General features: G+C 44.7%; 1 protein-coding gene across 1 annotated transcript in view; it reads right to left on the bottom strand.

Moving 5' to 3' along the window:
* Window positions 1–8567: 8567 nt before the first annotated feature.
* Window positions 8568–20604, bottom strand: part of LIN52 (lin-52 DREAM MuvB core complex component) — a 61016-nt gene continuing 48979 nt past the window's right edge. The window contains exons 6-7 of the transcript XR_010080562.1: window positions 10405–10508; window positions 8568–9803 (exon numbers count right to left, since the gene is read on the bottom strand). The gene's annotated coding sequence lies outside the window, so the exon portion shown is untranslated. The remainder of the gene's footprint in view (window positions 9804–10404; window positions 10509–20604) is intronic.

Raw genomic sequence — 20604 nt, 5'->3', positions numbered from 1 at the left:
AAGATAAACTGGATTAGGGGAATTGCATCTCCACTGACTTTATTGATGAGATATTTACCGACTAGAGAACTAGCCCAGGACTATCTCAGGTGTGGGCATCTAAAGTTAAGGACAATGGACCCCAGTATAAGGGAGAAGAGGCATTACTCTGCTTTTCAAGTAGTAGAACAGCACAACTACATATTCCTCTGCCTCAGAACAAGGGAAAATTAAAAAGATGTTCTTGTTCTGGGCTGTGGTTATACTAGTTTTCTACAACATTTGGATGCCACTGACCTAGATGCTGAAGAAAGAAGCATGATAGATAAATTTATCTTCTAAATGGGGAAAGAATGCTAAATTCAATTGCTATAGCAAAAATCTGATTTCCATCACTCTATCATAGCAGGAGGAATTTTGCTGTGCATACTGAATTGTCTTAGTATTATGGAACTGTTGGAGGAAGGGAGCACCATAGATGAATTCAGTGTGTGGGAAGACTACTCACAAGATTTGTTTGTCAAAGTAAATTCAGGTCTAATTGCCAAGAATACAATGCAAATGAAATTAAACTGGTTCAAGTGACCTTCTTGCCCAGTGTCAGAAATACACTGGGCTTGGTTCAGCTCTGCAGGGTTTTTTGGGGTTTTTTTGTTTGGTTGGTTTTTGTTGTTGTTGTTGTTGATAAAAAAATCCCTCTTCAGATCAATTCTTGAGGCTCTAATTAGCAAAATGTGAAATTACCACTGGAAAAATTATTGGGATTTTTTCAGATGGGAGTTATCAATGATAATGAGAATGCAGCCATATGACTGACTGCAACCATAAGGTTGGGACAAAAGTTCTCAGCAAGGAAGGTTTAAATTGGCCCTTCTCCAAGTCTTCATAACCAATGAAGAAAGGTGACCAAGGTGTGTATTAATGCCATTTGCAGGATACCGAGTTGGAAGAATTTATGCCCATGAGCAGAGGAAAACGAGAGTGCTGCAGCATGGAGAACATAGGTGGGAGTCTACTCAGCAAACTAAAGGGAAAAGGGAAAAATCCCAGAGTCAAAAAATTTGCCTCAGAGACAGATAGTGCCTCACAGGACAGTGAGAACAGCTGGGCATATTAGTTTGGTATGATCACAATGTACATTTGCAATGTGACAAAGCTCTAAAAAGGATTGAGACAGCTCCACATTCAGAAACATGACATTGTGGAGCAGCCTATTAATGTTGTATTTCTCCAATGTTAAAACTCAAATTTCCTGTGCAGTTTTCCAATTTTATTTCTTAAGGAAATACTGATAAATGCAACAGAGCATAGAAGAGGAAAGAAAATGCCTGGGAACTTTTGGTTTTGGACTGTGAGTCATGCAGAGATGTGTCGGACTTTACTGACAACTGAAGAGAGAGGAAAAGAAATCCCTCAGCTAGCTGAAAGTACAGAATCTGATCAGGAAGCCCAAGATTTGGGCTAGCATCAGGAAGAGGAGTACTAGTCACTAAGTGAAAGGCAGATCACGTCACCTATGCACAGGATAAAGGTGAGCATTGAGAGGGAATGGATGATGTTAAAGTGTAGACATTTCCCCAGAGTAACTGATAGGACTGTGGGAGCCCTGTCATGGGGAATATTTAATAGATTAGATATTTTCACTCTCACACAGTTGCCCTCTTACTGGTGGTAGCTACCACTAACAGACACAGGAGCTGTGCAATGCTGCTGACTCCTTGCATCCTGCCTGCTTGGCTCATATAAATCCAATGAAGGCAGGAAACTCCTACATAATATACCATGTCCTATCCCAACCTCTTTGACACATTTTCCTGCAATCTTCTGTGTGCTCTGTCTTTTCTAATGCTGCCTTAAGCATACTGGGGGCTGCTATGTCTTACAGTTTCAAAACAGTTTTCCTTATGACTATTAAACTAGTTTGGTAATTGGTGATGTAGTCTGCTAAGAAGGGACTATTGCATTTGCTTGTTTGTTCTAATAATATTTTACAATATTAAGCCCTCTTTTCTGCTATGGTGGAAAAGCTTCATAAGAAAAGAAGCACTGCTGTGTGTCCTAAATTTATCCAGTCTGGGGTAGCGTATTTCCTTTGCAAACTTATTCAGTAGCTAAACCTCATTGACATTTATCTCCATTCCATCTCCAGTTTCCCTCACTTCATCATGGACTTAGGCCACTGCGTTGTCCCAAAGGAGCAGGTGGGCTGTGATGAAAATGCAGACTCAGACATAATTGTCTCTGATAGAGCTTTGAAGACCAGAGCTAATATCCTGGCTTGGCAGACAATACAACCTGAGAATCAGCACAGTGTCTAGAACACAACGGTGAGCTGCTCATATTGAGTCAAAGATGGATCCTGAAAATGTGTCCACCTTTAATCCCAGACCTAGTGGATATAAGTCCAAGGCCCATCTGGCCAAGGGACCATTATCCTCTCATGGTCTGTCTCTGATCTCTAATGAAAAGGTTTGTGCTCCTCAGACAGACAAGGGTGTGTGAGCACCAAGTGTGATACAAGCGTATGATACAAGCATCCTGGTTTGTATCAGAAATAGTGTGTCCAGCAGGACCAAGGCAGTGATGGTCCCCTGTTCTTGGCACTGCTGAGGCCACACCTTGGATCTAGTACTCAGTTCTGGGCCCCTCACTACAAGAAAGACATTGAGGGGCTGGAGTGTGTCCAGAGATGGGCAATGGAGCTGGTGAAGGGTCTGGAGCACAAGTCCTGTGAGGAGCACCTGAGGGAACTGGGGTTGTTAACCTGGGGCAAAAGGGGCTCAGGAGGGAATTTATGCCTCTGCAGCTACCTGAAAGGAGGTTGTAGCAAGGTGATGTTCAGTCTCTTCTCCCAAGTAACAAGGAATAGGACCAGGGGAAACAGTCCCAAGTTGTGCCAGGGAAGGTTTAGATTGAATATTTGAAAGAAATTCTTCATAGAAAGGGCTGCCAAGCACTGGAACAGGCTGCCCTGCCCAGGGAAGTGGTTGAGTATACCCCTGGAGCTATTTATAAGACACGTGGATGGGGGTTTTAGGGGCATGGTTTAGTGCTGGGTAAATGGTTGGACTCAATTACATTAATGGTCTTTTCCAACCTAAATGGTCCTATATTTCTGTGCTGTTATTAAGAATGCATGGGGTCAAGGGAAGAAGGTGATGAAGGACAATCACACAGACGGAAAATAGCTGGGAATAGAGAGAAAGGATAAAGGAAAAATTTCCAGCCTTTACTTGAAATTCCATTACTTGTGGTAGATACTGATGCCAACCTCATACATGTACAACCTCCCTAGATTTCCCCAAGGAAATGCTAGAGAAATAGATATTTCTATTAGGGTATATAGACAGTTTATTTTAAGTCTTCAAGGCATCACTTGATTTAGTTTTCCTAGCTGGGAGGAGCAGTACCAGCAGTCACAATGGTTATCTGATGGTGATAGGGAAGCAGATGCTCACACCACTCTTTTAACTCTCACAACAATACTCAATTCATCAATCATGAGATCACACAGCAGTGATCTGGGTCGCACAGCCCTGCCCCTTTCCTTTAGCCAGACCCCAGAAGATGGTAAGGGCCAGTACTTTGTCGATCTCCAGAGCCCGGTCAGCTCTTAGGTTTTCATCATTTTTCAGGTCTCCATCCTGTCATCATTGCTGTTTAGTAAGAACACAGTGAGGTGTGGGTGAGGAGAGCAGTGATGTGTTCAGTGAACCAGTGTCACTTCCTTATGCCTCATCTCTCTCTGTGCACTTGCATCTCAAACACTGCTGAAGGTTAGATGGTGGATGTCAAATGAGAAGATGGTTTGCTAAAAAACTAAGACTAGTGGGAACCCAGAGAAGCTGTCTCTTTGTCCCTTCTGCCCTGTGCCATGACCAGTTATACCCATCTCATTCTTGACAGAGGGACAAGCATCTAAGTAATCTCTTCCAGTGTCTCCCTTGCAGTCTGTTTTGCTCCTCCTGCTCATTTTTCTTGATTTTGCTCCTAATGTCTAACATAGACCTTCCCTGCTACAATTTCCTGTGGCACAGAGGGCAGCTTTTTTTCCTTCTTCCTATACAGCTTTCATGGCTGGAGATATTCTTTTATCCTCTCACTGTCTTCCCTCTTCAAGTAACACAGCACCACTTCTTTCAGGTTCCCCTTGCAGGACATGTGTCAGATCTGTGATCATTCTCATTGCCCTCCATTAGGCACTGTCCAATGAGTCCACTTAGAAAGGCAATTCTGAAACTGAACTCAATACACCAACTAAAGTCTTACCAATGCTGAATACAAGGACAGGTCATTTCCAGAGGTCTTGACAGTTGTAGTTTTACCCATTCTTCACAGTAGGAGGTTTGATTTATTTGCAACACTATACTATTTTTGACAGTGCTTGAAATCCCTTATAACCCCTACTGCTTTTTTGGAAGAATTGCTGCATAACAAGTTGTTTTCCAACCCGTTTATGCATTTAATTCTTTCTGCATCACTGAGATTCTTTGCATGGTTCCTTACTGATTTTCGTCTACATTTTTCCAACTACTTTCTGAAATCGCCAAGATAATTTTGAATGCTAAGTCTGTCCTTCAGTGTACTTAAAGTGCCTTCCAGGTATGTGTCTTCCTAATGTGCCCACTCCTTCTTTTGTCATCCATGTTGTTAATTCATCCAGTGTGCAGACTCAGACCCAGAACAGATCTTCATGGAACTATTCTCAATACATCCTTTATTTTGATAGTAAACCATTTCTTGCTGAGTGGATTTTTTCAACTAATTTTTCATCTATCTAACGTTAGTTTCTGCTAATTTATATTTCCATACTTTACTCATAAGGATACATTTTGAAATGGAGCCTAAACAGCTTATGGAAGTAAAGATACTCAACCTCTTCTGCTCCTTTATCTACAAGACCTGTTGCCTTGCTACAGCAAGAAATTAGATTGACTTAAAAGGACTGATCCTTGACAAATTCACACTGAAAACAATTGATTGTCTCATTTTAGCCTTTGATATTTAGAGGTAACTAGGTTATTAGTTAATAAATAAATAACTAGGTTATTTATTCCAGAATTTTAATGGGAAAGGGAATTAAGCTGATTGGTCTGTAATTATCCATCACCCTTTCCTTCACTTCTGTAAGAGCAATGCCTGTGATTTTCCTGTATTCCACCACATCTCTACAGGTTCTGGAAGACAGCCACTACTGACTCTGAGTAGTGGCTGTAGCCAAATTTCTAAGCACCTTCAATGAAGTTCATTATGCCAAATAAATCTGAATGCATTTAACTCAATAACGTTACCTCTCCCATACACTTTTCTTATTCTATGCTAAGATTTTACTTCCTTACCACTGTTATTAGTTTCTCTAATATTATCCTCTGTCAATAATTTTCACTCCTTGTTGAGCAGAGATCCAATATTTTGCTTAGTCTTCCTCTTGCTACTAATGAATTTACAGAATGATTTCTTGTTCCCTTTGATTATCCTGCTACTTACAAACTTATTTTATGCTTGGCCTTTTTGATTATATTCCTGCTTGCCTCTGCCGTTCTTCTGTACTCATCTTTTGTGCACCAAGCTACTGCATATCTTCTGCACCCTTCCTTCACAGGTGTGAGGTCAATTGCAAATTTGTGAACTAACCAGGTTGTTTTAATTTTTTTCCTATTTTATGATGCAACAGCCCCTTCTGGAGCAGAGGAAGATGAGGGGCTCAGAGAAATAAGACTGGTGTATCATGAATTTGCTGCAATTGAAGAAGTAGGTTAAGGGGCAGGTTGTAGGTTGACTATTGGATTAGGTGATGCCAGAGGCAGGGAAATGCAGGAGAGCCCTTTTTCCCAGTCGTATTTGTTGTAACAGCAATTATTCTGAGCATTATTAAAGATCATAATCACAGCTCTAATGATATTTATGTGGAGGCAGTGAGGCTGCATCCTTGAATTCTGCAGTGAGGGGTTAGCCTGCTTCTCCAGCCTGGTGGTTAATCTGATCCTCAGCTCACCAACAGTGAGGGCAGGTTGAGGAAGGGTGGGAGACAACAGCGCTGTGCTGCAAGGAGGTCCTGCACTGCAAGGTATCCAGGAACAATGCCACAGCCCTGGTGTGCCCCCACAGTGGGGCCCTGGCACCTCTCACTATGCCACCACCAAGTCCCCATGTACAACACCAAACCTTCCTCCAGCAAAGCCAGGGGCTGAGTGCATGGGTAGAGGGCTTGGGGAATGCCAGAGTGAGGTCCTCCTCAGTGCCCATCACATCACCCTGCCAATGCTGCCCCATGCCCATTTCTTCTCCAGAATCACAGTGTCAGAGTCCTTGCCCCTTCACACTCCCTATTTTGCCTTGACAACAGGTGCTCCTCCTCCTGCTGCTGCCCTGGGCTCTATGCAGACAGCTCCCCTCCCTGTGCTCCTCATTAACACCCCTCCCAACCGGCAGGAGCAGACACCACCAGCAGCTCCTTTCCCCTCCAATCCCCTCCCCTTCCCTTCCATAATCTATCTAAATATTAAAATGAGTTTGTCCCTGATTTACATGCGTAAGAAGGGATGTAATAATGAGGACGTAGATTAGAAGATTTAGCACAATCGTTTGTGTAGATTGTGTCCCATCAAAGGGCAGCTCTGACAAGCCGAGATTAAGGAGCAAACAGCTGCCGCTGGAATTCAGTCCATTTGTTTGTTTGCTGTTTTCTCTCTTGACTCCAGCAAACAGTCTCATTAACATGCAAGTGATTTGCCCCTTAAGCCTTTTCCTGTTTATTATTGGGGGAATTGCTGACAAGGGCTTTGTAGAGTCCCTGGCCCAGTTCTGAGAGATCGACATGCAAATCAAGATTAAAATGGGAAGTAATTAAAAACAAAGAAGGGGCCACGACACCTTGGTCCCCTCTTTCCTTTGAGGGATCTTAAAGTTGAGGCACTGGGAAAAGGTGTGCGGTGAGAGGAAATGCAGCACTGTCCACCAGGCCTGTGTGGCTCTGCCAGGCTCCTCTTGGTCATGGTGTTGAGCTGTCCCTTTCTCCTGTTCTCCTCCACTCCCTCTGCCTCCCCCTCCTCAAAATATCTGTCTGCTAAACTCATTTGCAGCCTTTGCTTCAACGGCCTCGTTTGGCAGCACCTTCCATATGGTCCCTGCTTGCTGCCCACGCCAGCCTCAGCACGCTGGGCAGCACATCCTGGACCCATTGCTGCCTTCATGTGCACAGCTCCTGGCCCGACGCATCTGTGTCCTCTGCCCCCGTAGCAGTGGTGTCCCCATCCAGCATCATGAACCTACCAACAGAACTGGCAGCTTTTTCAGCATCCACAGTGGGTGAGGGACTGACACGCAGGGGTTGTGTAGCAGCCGTGCTCACAGGCACTGACAGTGATGCAAAGGGTCTCGGAATGCATATAAGGGTTTCCCAAGCCACCTGGGTTGTGAAGGCTAGCTCAGGTCACCGAGCTGGTTGGGAACAAACCAGCACAGTGTGCCTCCCAGTAGCACCCAGGCTCAGCAGGTGAACGCTGCTGGTTCAAGCACAGGGGCAGTGCCAGTGTGCTCATCTGCACCTCCCCAAGCCCAGTGCACCCTGCCTACAGCCGTCTAGGGATGACAACTGTGAGGAACAGCACACAGGATTTCTTGGGCTGAGAGAGAGAGACTGTCACATAAATCTCCTGCAAAGCAAGCAGCCCTTTCTCTTCATTTATCAGAGCACTTGCTCTGTCCCTTGCAAGACAAGTGAAAATATAATGAAGCCTAGAAACTTGCTCTGGGAAGCAGAGCAAGTTAGTCAGTGTGTGTGTACACAGACAGGCAGGGCCAGATGTGGCTTGCTCTGCCTGGCAGCTCACTCCTGCCTGGCAGCATGGAGCTGTGCCAGAGCATCTCCACACCCAGCCTCTTGTCTTGGTCACCCTCAAGGCTCCTGGCCTGGGCACAGCTGCTCCTGGACGCTGGGGTTCCTGCCCAGGTACACAGCACGCTTGCACCTTGTTAAGCAGACCTGCACGTGTTCATGTGCGCATACCCTGAGTGCCACAATGAGGCTGTTCACCAGGTATGACACTGAACAGTTCTGAAATTTGTGACTTTTCCTTCGTGCTTCTCTTAAATCCTGATGTTAACAGGCTGCTGTACACCTTTCCATGGGGCCCAGGACAAACAGGAGCTGAGGAAAGGCAGCCTGCTTGAGGCTAGCCCAAAACCCTTGGCCTTGGGGACTGGCTGCCATTTCCAGTGGTTACCCGGCTGTTACTGAAGTTGGGTTCATGCATGGTAAGGAGGAGACTGCAACACTACTAGATATGTGACTGCAGATGGTGTTGTAATGAACACATGTAGGAGAATCTTGATGTGTAAAACACTTATGCACCCTGTAAGTACTTTCTAACCTGAGTCCTTTGTTTTTATAATTATGGAGTAGAGCTGCACAGAGGGATTGGTCAGGAAGATCTCACTCTCCACCTTGCTCCACTTAGCTGTAAAGTCCAGAGAAGCTCATGGCTTTTGTAGAAACAACTGTTTAGAGCTGCAGTGCCTTCCCCTCAGACTACCTCTGCTGCTTGCCAAGGCAGTGCAGAAAGGAACGATCAAACCAAAACATGGCCAGCCTCAATGTTATGGCATTGCACAAAGTAAATGAGATGGTGACCATGATCCTTGCAAGCAGCATTGTGTACAGATAGAATGACAGGCAAGTGATTGTGACTTCCCTGCTGTTGTTTCCAACTCATTGGCCAAAATAATTAATGAAATAGTCACAGCTTTTGCTTTTTCAAACACAGAGAATGGCACAGCTTCACTACTTACCCCTTTTTTTTTTGGTGTTTGTTATGACAGTGCCAAGAGAAAGAAGAGCATTTTCCCAGTTGGGGCACTACCTGCAGGACAGCATAATCTGGTACAGCTGGAGTGGCCAGTCAAGTTCAAAGAATGTCAGAGATAGGAATAGATATATTTTTCCAATTTGAGCCTGAATAGCCACTGGATTCCTCTGATTTGCTCTGACTCTGGCCCTGTACCCTGCCTCTCCAAGAGGCAGCTCTGCAGCCAGCAGCCAGGCTCCAGTGTGCTCCATAAGAGGTGGCCATGTGCAGTCCCAGTCAAGCCCCTGGCTTCCCCATGGGGCAGCATTCCACTGAACAGTGCCTTGCACACCCACTCACCATGCAGAGCCTTCAGCAAGGAGGTCTCCAGGCAGCAGCACCCCAGCAGCAGTAACACTGCCTCTCTCAGCATCATTTCTTTACCTGTAACCACTTAACCCTTGTTGCAATTGATTTTTCAATGGATCATTGAAAGTTGTTTCATCATTTTAGTCCTAACAGATTTCTACTGCCTATTTCTCTGATGTTTTGGTTTTTTTCTTTAACTTCCACAAAGACAGAGTTTTGGTTTATAATGGGATAAGGATTCAGTGGCTTGGGCACTTAGAGTCATAAATCCCTGCGCCATTTTTGCTCAAACTCAGCACAGTCAAAGCAACCACTGCTTGCCTGGATAGAGATCAGACCTGGAGAACTTCCTACTCCCCAGCCAAAAGAGTTATGAGTGACTAAGAAGGCTGCTAATAGTAGAAATGGGTAGTCAGCCTTGGTGTAAGTCATTTGAGTGCTCCAGCTCTAAATGGGAACGAGCAGGTGAAACCAGTGTGCATATGCAGCATGCTGGCAAATAAGCAGGGAACTGCTGGAGGGTGCTGTTTGCCTGCAGCTCATGTCACCATGCATGACACCATCATGCAGTGCATCCCTTCCAGCCTTGTCCTTGTGAATGTGCTGATGGACCCCAAAGAGTGGGATCAGTGCTTCAGCCAAAGGAAGACAGGTGATGGAGAAAGGGGTCTGGAAAAAATAAATAAATAAATAAATAAATCCCATAAATGAGGGAAGTAGGGATATTAGAGTGGTTCCTGATTCCCAAAAAAATGACAGGTTTTTCCCCAGAGGATCTAGTGATCACCCTGCAATGGCAGGTGCAGGAGAAGCTCTGAAAAATGGTGGCTTTGACAAAGGGACAGAGGGGACGACGCTGAGTGCGCCAGCATCTCATGGCTCTTGCATTTTGTGTGCAGAGGGGTCCCTGCCCAAGCTTCCTGCTGTGGTAATAAGTGCTTGACTGAGAACAGGGCAGGCAGGAACATAAAAAGAGGGGCTCCATGGGCCCGGCTGCAGCGTGTGCCACCATGTGAGCTGGGAAGCTGGGGGAGTCTAATCCCTCGGGGTCAGGCCAGCTGCCAGGATCCAGCTCATTCCCCAGCATGGCAACTCTGCAGCCTCTCTCACACCAGCCGATGACACCCTTTGCAGGGCAGGGGCTGGCTGCCTGCAGCCTCTCTTCTTGGGGCTTGTGTTCCAAATAGATGGAGGCACAGGGATGCCAAGTTTTATGTACACCTTATTTTGGGAGGTCCAGGAAGCTTTTGTGACCTGCATAGACACTTACCAGGGTCCAGGGAGAAGCTTGCATCTCCTAACTTGTCCCTGTAATTGCTGGTGGCTTCATGCACCAACTTTGCCAGACTGGTGCTGGGCTGTTGTTTTTCCTCTCTGTCAGGAAAAAGAAGTACAGAATTATACTTATGGACATAACAGGGATTTTTTAATCAAAGCCACTCCAATGCAGGGAGCTTCTCTCTTCAGAGCCGAGGGATTCCACTTGCCCTCCACAGCATCCTTCTTTTGCTTATGATTATTGTTGCATTACTATTGCTATTATGTCATAAATTGACGTCTTGTGTTCCTGTTTGTTATCTGGGGATTCTGCTCTAATCTTGACAATCGCTAATGCAGTGTAAATCCAGCACGCTGGGTGATAATCTGGCTACATAAAAAAAAAAAAAAAAAAAAAAAAAAAAAAAAAAAAAAAAAAAAGGACTTTCTAGGCATAATCAAAACCTTTCACTTTAATATTAAGCACAATACTTTTACGATGAAATAGCATTTTCCCCAGCTCTTCTCTGTTTTCCTCTAGATAAAGCAGGTGCTCACTGGGATCTAGCGGGCAGGGTGCAGGACCCGGCCCTCAGCACAGTGGAGAGCAGTTTCCATCCTGCACTCCAGTGACATCCAAGAGTCGGCAGGAGCCCTGCTCCTCCCCTGGCCTCTATGGGGAATGTCTCCCCTTCACCAAACAGAGCTCTGGAGGATGGATGGGGACTTTCTTGGATTGTGTTAATTCCGCACAAAAAGTAATTCAGTGTGACTCATTTTTATAGGTAGTAATTAGCGCCTGGTGAAACCCTCTTTTCCACCCAGATGCATCTCCACGCCGTTAAGTTCGTGTGCTCAGAACTGAGGAGAGCCTGGGTCGGGGAACGGGGTCCGTGTTTCAGTCCCTTCATCAGAGGGACATGAGAAGAGTACGAGCGCAGAAAGCAAGCCAGGGAGAGAAAATGCGGAGGGCGAGATGGTGCATTAAGGGTCGGTGGTGCGGATATTTCGCTAGAAGAAACGCCCGCGCTACGCCCAGGCCACGGCTCTTTGCAGGCCCGGGCCCCACGCAGCACCAGGGGCGCCCCACGCCGGCAGGGCGGGAGCGCGGCTGCCCCTCGGCCCGGCGGGGCCTCGGCCGCGCTGCCCCGCCACGGCGGGCCGGGGCCGGGGCCGGGGCCGGGGCCGGGGCCGGGGCCGGGGCCGGGGCCGGGGCCGGGGCCGGGGCCGGGGCCGGGGCCGGGGCCGGGGCCGGGGCCGGGGCCGGGGCCGGGGCCGGGGCCGGGGCGCCCGCGAGCGGGGCGGGCGCCCGGGTGTCGGTGGCGCGGCGTCCGGGAATGCGCCGCTGATCCTAAACAAGTTTGCCAGCCATGCTTTTCTCATGGCTCCCGCACAATGGCCCGTTTTCTGCCCACCTGCCGATTATGCTTAATTAGGCGAGGAGTTGATTAATTTGAGGTAATTGACAGCTAATTACAGGCCTGAGGGCTCATTAACTTGACGTCCTGTCTGAGGGAATCAGCTGGAGGGGGTCAGGTGATGTGCAGCCCCCCTCCGGTGCCCGCTTGCCGCCCACTCACCTGGGCGGCCCAGGCGGGGACAAGCGCGGCTGCCCTGTGGGAGATGGGATGCTGGGGCCACGGCCACAGGGCGCGGGGAGGACACACATCCCCACGGCGGACACAGCGTGAGGGATCTGCAGGGCAGGAGGGCTCCCTGTGGTGATACAGCAGGAGGAGAGGAGTTTGGAGGTTGGTGATGGGCTGGGGGCTCGAGGACAAGACGCCAAGCATGCAGCCAGGAGGGGAGAGAGATGTGCATGGGATGAAGGCTCCCAAGGCTGCAGCTCCCTGTAGGCTGGGCCAGCAGTCCCCCACCATGCCCATGGCCCCAGCAGGGTGTCCAGGGTGATGGAGGGATGTCACAGGTCCACAGCCGCTGCTGGCAGGGTGCAAGCACCCGTGCTTGCTGTACTGCAAGACATCATTTGTCACTTCATGTTTACACCATACAACTACTGATTGAAAAAAGGGAATCTTTTTTTCTGTAAGACTTTTCTCAGTTGCTCTTTACTGCATGCAAATCACTGGACAGCAAGAGAGCTGTTTACCTAACATTCTATTGATCTCCCTCAATGGAGAATTCAGGCATGTCCTCTGGATTTACAAATGTATCCTTATCTTACCTTTCTAGAAATGGTGGAATCCCTGCCTGAGAGAGGCTAAATGACATAACCAAGGTTACATTGAAAATCTAAGCTGGATACAGCTTTTCGAGCCCTACACCCTCAGCCTGGACCATAAAACCTTCTTCACGCTTTTTGACAAGCACAAAGCAGGTTACCTGAAGATGACTGCCAGAAGTCTGGCCTTAGGCTACTCTTCTTCTGGGGGACTGGCAGCTCACAGATCTGGGATATTCCTGGCAATGCTGCAGAGAGGGGCAGAGGATGCCTTTTTAAAAGGCTACTGTCTAATTATGTCGGAGAGGATGTGGCTGGAGAACTGTACTTGAAAGGTCACAAAGGTCTGTGATGGCTTCTTGCTGCTGTAGGAGGGCTCACCACTGTTAGACTCCCTCTCATCTTCACGAAGTCTTGCCCCGGACACCATGGATGTCGTGCCTGGTTAGTAAGCTTGGATCAGGATTCAGTGGTAAGCCAATACAGAAAGAGGCTGAGAGGAGGAATGAGAAGTAAGCCGTGCTGGTGAGCAGAATGACTACAGGACACAATAATAGCTGGACTCTCCAGGCAGACACAGGCTTCATTCATACCAAGGTATTTTACATTGCTATGGGCAATGAAGGCTTGGATAACAGAAATTGAAGGAATGGGATCTCCTGGCAAAATTGCAGACAACTCTTCTGTGAGCATATGGAAGAATCTAAAAAATCATCATCAATCACAGTTTGACCTGACCACTGGAGCTCTTCAGCCAGAGGAAGCTGCATTGCAACTGAAGCCTTCTCAGACACTTCCCTTCACACATTGGCATCATTCCTCTGCCTTATTTTTGGCCTTATTTCTGCCTCTGGCTCCTCCGAAAGTGCTATGCCATCCTCACATTCTTGATGTGATCAGAAAGGATGAAAAATATAGGTGTCTCATCTGCATATTGCTTACAGTGGCTTTTAGAAACTTGACTAAACAACTTGCTTTGATATTTTGTTGTTACATTCCACAGTTAACTTGTACACTGCCCTTTATCCCTTTGAAATGTACCGATGTTTCATTTTCAAGCTCTCTTGTTTAAATTTCACGGCATTGGGTAAAGCTGTCTGGTCTCTATGGCAATCATTATTTAATACCCTTCTCCCATTTGTTGTTCCTTCTTTCTACCCTAAACACACCCCGACTAGGTCATGATTCATGGTATGGAGGCCAAAGGGACCCAAGTGACAAATAAATTTTGCTCACTTGCTTAGAACCTTTCCCGTGTCTGTCTCTTTCAGAAGAAGGTGTCCATAATTTAAGTTGCATTTGAGAGGAGAACACCCCAACAACTTTTATAGTGGCATTTATCATTTAGAACCTGGGAGAGGAGTTATTTGGAGGAGCCCAGACAGGTAGTTTCCTCTTTTTCTTTTTTAAATCCATTGTTGAAATTGGCTAAACCTTAGCCATTTCTCATCTTGACTATTACAAGGCTGTTGCCTTGTAGTGTAAATACAAAGACTGTGCATTGATGCAATGATATTAAGCATTAGGCATAGCACGGGGTTACCTCCTCATGAATTTCTTCCTCTTTTCTGTGTTGAGACAGATTTCATCATCAGTGATGAAAGCATCTCATAAGCAGGGGTACATTTAACCATGTACAATTCCTATGAGCTTGCATAGTGTTATCGTCAGCTTACAGATGGAGTGCTAGGACAGAGGTAGCTTAGGTGGTTGCTCCCATTTAACAGGATGTCTGAGGTAGATCCAAATAGGAAAAGTGCATTCTGCATGTTTTAACTCACTGAACCTTTAGAGCTCTCTCTTGCTGTAGAAAGCCTCACCCACCAAATGCCACACTCTTATGCTGAGCTCCTTTCAGAAGGAATGTTTCATATGGTCCATGATTCTTCTGAGGTCTAAGCTTTAAGAAAACTTCCTTTTTGATACTGAATATTTGCCTAAATTCCCAAGAAATGTCTGGAAGCCACAAGTCCCACTCATCATCCCTGGAGTGTTCCAAAAGCATGTAGATGTGATGCTTAGGGATATGGTGGTACACCTGTCAGAGTTGCCTTAATGGTTGGAGTCAATCTTAGATGTCTTTTCCAATGTTCATGATTCTCTGCTGAGTCAGGAGCTCCTTTTGTCTGTAAGGAAATTGCTGAGTCCAGTCTTAGGGGGTTACTTCTAGTAGCAGGAAATTTTACACAGCTCTAAAGCTCTGGGTAAGCAGCAACAGATATGATCTTTGAGGGAGTAGTAAGTAGCCTCACTAGGATTGTCATACTGATGATGCAAGAATCAGGATAGTGTAGGATCATTTATGTGAGAGGTGTTTCCTCAGAGAAATCCATCCTATAACAGTATATTGTGACTTAGGCTGGTGTCATTTCAGCCAGGGAGAATGGTTATTGGTATATAACAAGCTATTGGTATTTAAATACAGGTCACTCAGACATCCAGAAGTCCATTAAATTTAGGCAAACTCCTTTCTGTACCAAGTCTGTGGATGCTGGAGAAAAAAAAAAAACATGGAAAATGAGTAATACCAGTAGTTAGTTTTACAGTAGTAAAAGTATAAGTAATCCCTGCACAAATTAGACATAAGTTTTCCAAGTTAGCAGAATAGAAACTATTGCTGTGATCAATGACAGGGTAACCCATTTGAATTTAAATTACTTTTTATCTCAGAAGTTTTGGCTTTGGAATCGTCTTTTCTTAGGAATCCAAAAAAGAGGAGGAGGTCTCAGCAAATTGTGTGTTGGAGGGAGGCAAGACTACCGTTTTGGAAAGCAATCTGGACTTTCAGCAGGTTGGAGTGTTTTAGAAAGATGATTACCTGAGCAGTGGCAAGGATGCCGTTGCTGACACCTGGGCTAGCACAAGATGCTGAAGCAGTCATTTGTGTCACTGGATGAGAACTGTGCTCAGATGGGGACACAACTTGCTCCTTCTGTTGGAGCCTTTCCTCTTGTTGCTTTCTTCTTTGGACATAGCTCAGACCATTTTAGAGGAGGAAGAGCATTAGATGTAAAACACTAGGATTTTCTTGACTACATCTGTTCTTCTCTGATCAGGCAGATACAAGCAGTTGTTCAGCACTAACGTCCTGCACCACGTGTCCAGCCACAAAGGCCTACCTCCTAACTGCATTTGCAGCTGAAGCTGTGTCTGAACCTGTCCACACCACCATCTGCAATGAGCAACTTCTAAAAGAGCAACCTGCTTCTTCTCCAGTGTCTCCATTGAATTTGGGTACCTCTGCAGCAAGAGAGGATACAACACGCTGAGAGGACTGCTCTGAACCTGAGGAGTAGGAATGGCTGGAGGGAGAGCTTCTTAGCCCTGATTTTTCTGAAATATTTCCAGCTTTTTTTGTACCTAAGAATTTCTTCTGTAACATATGGAGTGAGTGGCCACCAAAAATAAGCTCTTTCTATTGAGTCTGGTTCCAGAAACAATTTTTTTCCACATACACAGAGCCTGTACGAAGTAGCTCAAAATTATGATGCCGACAACAGAAGCTTGATGAAATGTTTCTTTAAAATCCATGTCATAACTACTATGTATATGCCCGTGCACATCTGTATATCGGCACCTACTCTGCAAGGCTGGGTGGCCACTCTCCCAAAGCAATTAGAAGGCTGAATTTTAAGTCAAGATCCTGCTAAACAGTTTCAAAAATGAACAAATATCCATAGCCCATGACCAAGGAGGTCAACCTCCAGTTCTGAAGTTCAAAGAAAGTTATTGTTCTGGTGCTGCCTATGTAAGTGACAGGCTCCCAATCACCAGAAAACCAGCTTGTATTTTAAGCTTAAATGAAACCTCATGATCAAAGTCCTACAGTTCCAACCCAAATGCAGTACGTGATGCACAAATTTCTGATCCACATACTTAACTACACGTGCCTGAAAAGCCATTTAGCAGAAGAGTGTACACAGGTGCACAGACTTTTTACATAATTTCAAACATCTTTCACTGTAAAGAGCTGTTAAGAACTATTCTCTGTCTGGGTTACAGAAGAGAAGATGCCTGATCGATTGCCTTGCTCAGGAATAAGAGGGTTACTGTAATTATTTTGTTTGCAAGAAAAACAAGAACATTTATCTCATTTTAGGTTAGCAGAAGGAATGGAAATTGTGAAATTTATCATTAGCCCACACAGGAGAAGGGAATACAGGTGACCTTGCCCCTGATAAGTAACAGCTGTGTTAATTACCTCACACCCTGATGAGTCACAGCTATAGCCAATAAGGATGAGTGGGATAAGAAGGAGTGGGTTAGGTGGTGAGGAAGAACCTTGAGGAAATGAGAGGATCATAAAGAGGAAGGATCTTGAGGAAAGAGAATCTCTGCTGTGAGGTCAGTCTGGGTTTGCAGTTAGAGCCTGTGGTTGGAACCTGCAGTCACAGTCTAGCCAGGTAAAAGCCTGCAGTCAGAATTCAGCTGGAAAAAAACAGCAGTCAGAGGCTGTAAGCGAAACCTACAGCAGGAGCTTGCTGCAGGCAGTGTCAGCGACTAGTTGGAGTCAGGATGGCTGACCTGTAAAGAGGAAAAAAACAGGACCCTTTTCATGCTATGATAAATGAGAAGTCTGTGTCTTGGCTCATTTCTACTCTCTAACAAGAGGGCTGCTGCAACAGCCCAAATGTATTTTTATTTTGGTGGTGAATAAATGTTGAATGCCTGACCTTTGTGCTAGTATTGTTCCAATTATTTCTGTAGGAATTTTATATTAAATTTTCCATTAAAATTTGGAATTTTTCAAAAATTCCACTAAATAGAAACAAACCACTTTATATGTCCTGAATTTTAATATTTTCAGGTGAAAGAACCAAAAGCCATCAGTTTCCAAGCTGTAGAAAATAAAGAATATTTTTGAACATTTAGCTTACATGACACTATGTCCATACACAGCAGTGCTGATCTGTTGTAAACTTGTTTGAATTAAAATGAAGAGTCCCAAGGGGGATCTTATATCTGATTTGTTTGAAGATGCTGCATGGCAGTGTGAACCACAAGGATGAAAGAGAAAGAAACCTTTCTCTTTTTAGAGCAGCAAGTCACCAGGAGTATTAGTCTCCTGGAGTGCCCCAGAGCTGTTTATCACCTTGAAAAGACTAGGAGACTAAATGAGTTCCTCCTTCCTAGAATCCATCTCTGTGTACCTCCAAGTAAGGACCAAAAGTCCGGGGTGAAGAGAGCACTTTGGCAAACGTGGGACTAGCATGGGGGTATTGGATGAACTGCTATCCACCAGCACAAGTCAGCACTAGCAGCAAAAGGTTTGCCTCTGACTAAGGCACTGACAGTGGAGATGTGACTGCAGATGTAGAGAAGTATAGGGACAGCTGATTCTGAGCATCTATCAATACCTTCTCCCAACTAAAGGTATTTTGAAGTTGTGTAAGTGCTAGACAAGAAAAGACATCAGCTACTCAGCCCTTGAAAGTACAGACTATTTACTTGGTATAGCTCCAAGATGGGATTTATAACCAGTGTGGTAGGACAGCTTCTCACAATTTATAGGGGCTGACTGTTTTGGCATTATTTTGATGACCAATCTTCAATCCACTGCTAAGACAAAATTAATCTACTGTTCTGATAATATGGTGTTCTTTTTGTTAGGTTCCCTCAATAATACTTATAGCTTATGTATGTATACAAATATGGATGTAGCTTATTTGGATGCTATTTTTATTTCATCTTAGTTTAAGACTTTATGAACATTATAATAAAATCATGTACAAATGCCCTCCTGATACTTCTTCAGTAGGCAATAACAATTGACCAGAATGCATATTACCAGGCAAAAAGCCTGACTGGATTCATTTAAGAAGTCAATGATTTCCACACGTTTGTTTCACTGACAGCAGGTTGGCTCATCAGCTATATAATACCCTGCCTGTACAGTCAAGTTTTCAGGACAAAAGACACATCTATCCACTTGCTGCAAGGAAAATGACAAATGTTACTTTTTTGTTATGGACAATAATTTTGTTACAAAGTTACAAAAACTAAAAAGCTGCCTAGACAAAAGGAATTATGCTATTGATCATTAAAACAAAACAAAACAGTAGTAAATTTGGAGTTCCCATGAATATCTATAGCCAGTAAAATAACAGAATTTTAAAAATGGGGCAAAAATGACTAACCACCCAGAGATAAGAAAACAAACAGTTGTACTAGGCATTTCTAAAGAACAAATTGTGCTGGAGAAACCTGATTGCTTTTTAAAATAGAATTACAAAATTAGTGGATGATGGGAACACAATGGATTTGATACATTTGGATTTTAGTAAAGATTTGATACATAAATCCTACTCAAAATTAATGCAAATGGGTTTGGCTACACCAGTAGATGGAATGAAAAATTGGCTGGAGACCCACAAATAAAGGATAATGCTGCATTAAAAGGTATTGTGTCAGAGGGAGAAATCTCCCTCCCAGAGATCAGCAGTCAGCTCTGTCCTATTTAACACCTTTTGACATGACACCTTCTGCCTGAAAATCAGGAAATTTTGTTAAGAGAGCGAAATATGGAAGGACGTGAGGGATAGAACAGATTAAAATAAAATGGCATGCCAGTAAAAATACAAGTATTGTCCAAACCACAGTATACAGTCAGGAGGAAGTCCCTAGAAAACACCAGATGAGAATAACTGCAGCAGGAACCAATGAGACAGGAATTAGCTGTGTAGCACAGCAGAAAAACAGCTAATGTGTTTGAGAAACAGAGCTGCAATTCACCCCAGTATGGAAAGACCAGAAGGCTTTTGCAGTCTCTTTGTCCCACATATGCTTTCAGTGAAGGTGTAGCTGGTAGGACAGCTCCTGGAATCTCTTTTGCTGCATGCTGAAGGCAAAACTGTTGTAAGAGATTTTTCTCCCCAGAAACAACCAGTGTGGATACAGTGAAGTCAGCCTAATATGGGAGGAGAGCTTTAAACAGATACTCGTTCATTTTTTAGAAACTGTAAAACCAGGAAAGGAAACGGCAATAAAGAAAATTAAATGCATTAACAGTAGACATAAATCCCCATTTTCCTAATGTTTTCCCATTCTCTATCATTCACTCTGTCCATTTGTAACTTCAGCTATTAATCATCTGTCTTAGCATCCATCCACAGGTGTACATGGGTGTCCAAATGACTTTTGAACCTGTAGGCTAATTTCAGACAACTTTCCAGGTAGGCAATGCATTTTCTGTATATTTCTGTACATTTTATTACGTTATTGGCTAAGAAAGGATTCCAATGCCTGCCCTCGCTGAGGTGTGAGCATACCTCCCCTAAGGCATCAGAGAATCCACACACGAGGCAGTCTTGAGAGACCCATCCACAAGGAAAACCACACTTCCTTGGCTGGTGCCACTGCTCATGAAACTTCTGCTTTTTTCTGACCTCCTTCTTGCTGAAAACCACCACCTCTTCCTATTTCCTCCCCTTGTATTCTGATTTTTTCACTGTTTTTCTTCTAGTACTGCATTTGTAACAGTCTGCCTCCTTCACTCCTTTGCATTTGCTTCAACCTCCTGCCCATGCCTTGCTGTCTTTCAAAATGTACTTTTTTACCTATCTTGGTCTCCTGTCCTCTAAGTTCCTATTTCTAATTCCCTAATTCTTCTCACTTACCTGCATTTTTCTTTCTTCCATATCACTTTATTTCCACAGTCCTCTCCCACCAAAAAAAATTTGCTAAGAACATTTTGAGACTTGCTAGTAAAATTCCTGTAAACCTTACCCAGATGCATACACAAATGGGATACACTAATAGCTATTGCAGCAAATTCCTCTCTCTCCAAATTATTGAAGTGCATGAGAAAAATGATCTCTCTATTGCTAGAGAAGATAGTTTTAAGCTCCCTAGAGAGCTGCAGTGATCATTTTAATAATGTTCTGTGTGAAGGCAGGATCAGATCCACAGATCATCAGGGCAATAGCAAGATTTCCAACATGGCAAAAACTAGGAAATATTTTCCTGCCTTGGTTCGTCCGCAAACATTTGGACTGAGCAAGAGTGGAATTGCACGAAATCTGCAAAGTAGCA

This window comes from Prinia subflava, chromosome 5 (genome assembly GCF_021018805.1).
Source record: "Prinia subflava isolate CZ2003 ecotype Zambia chromosome 5, Cam_Psub_1.2, whole genome shotgun sequence".
In the NCBI taxonomy this organism is placed as follows: domain Eukaryota; kingdom Metazoa; phylum Chordata; class Aves; order Passeriformes; family Cisticolidae; genus Prinia; species Prinia subflava.
The sequence above is the reverse complement of the archived record's forward strand: the minus strand, read 5'-3'. Positions and strand labels throughout refer to the sequence as shown.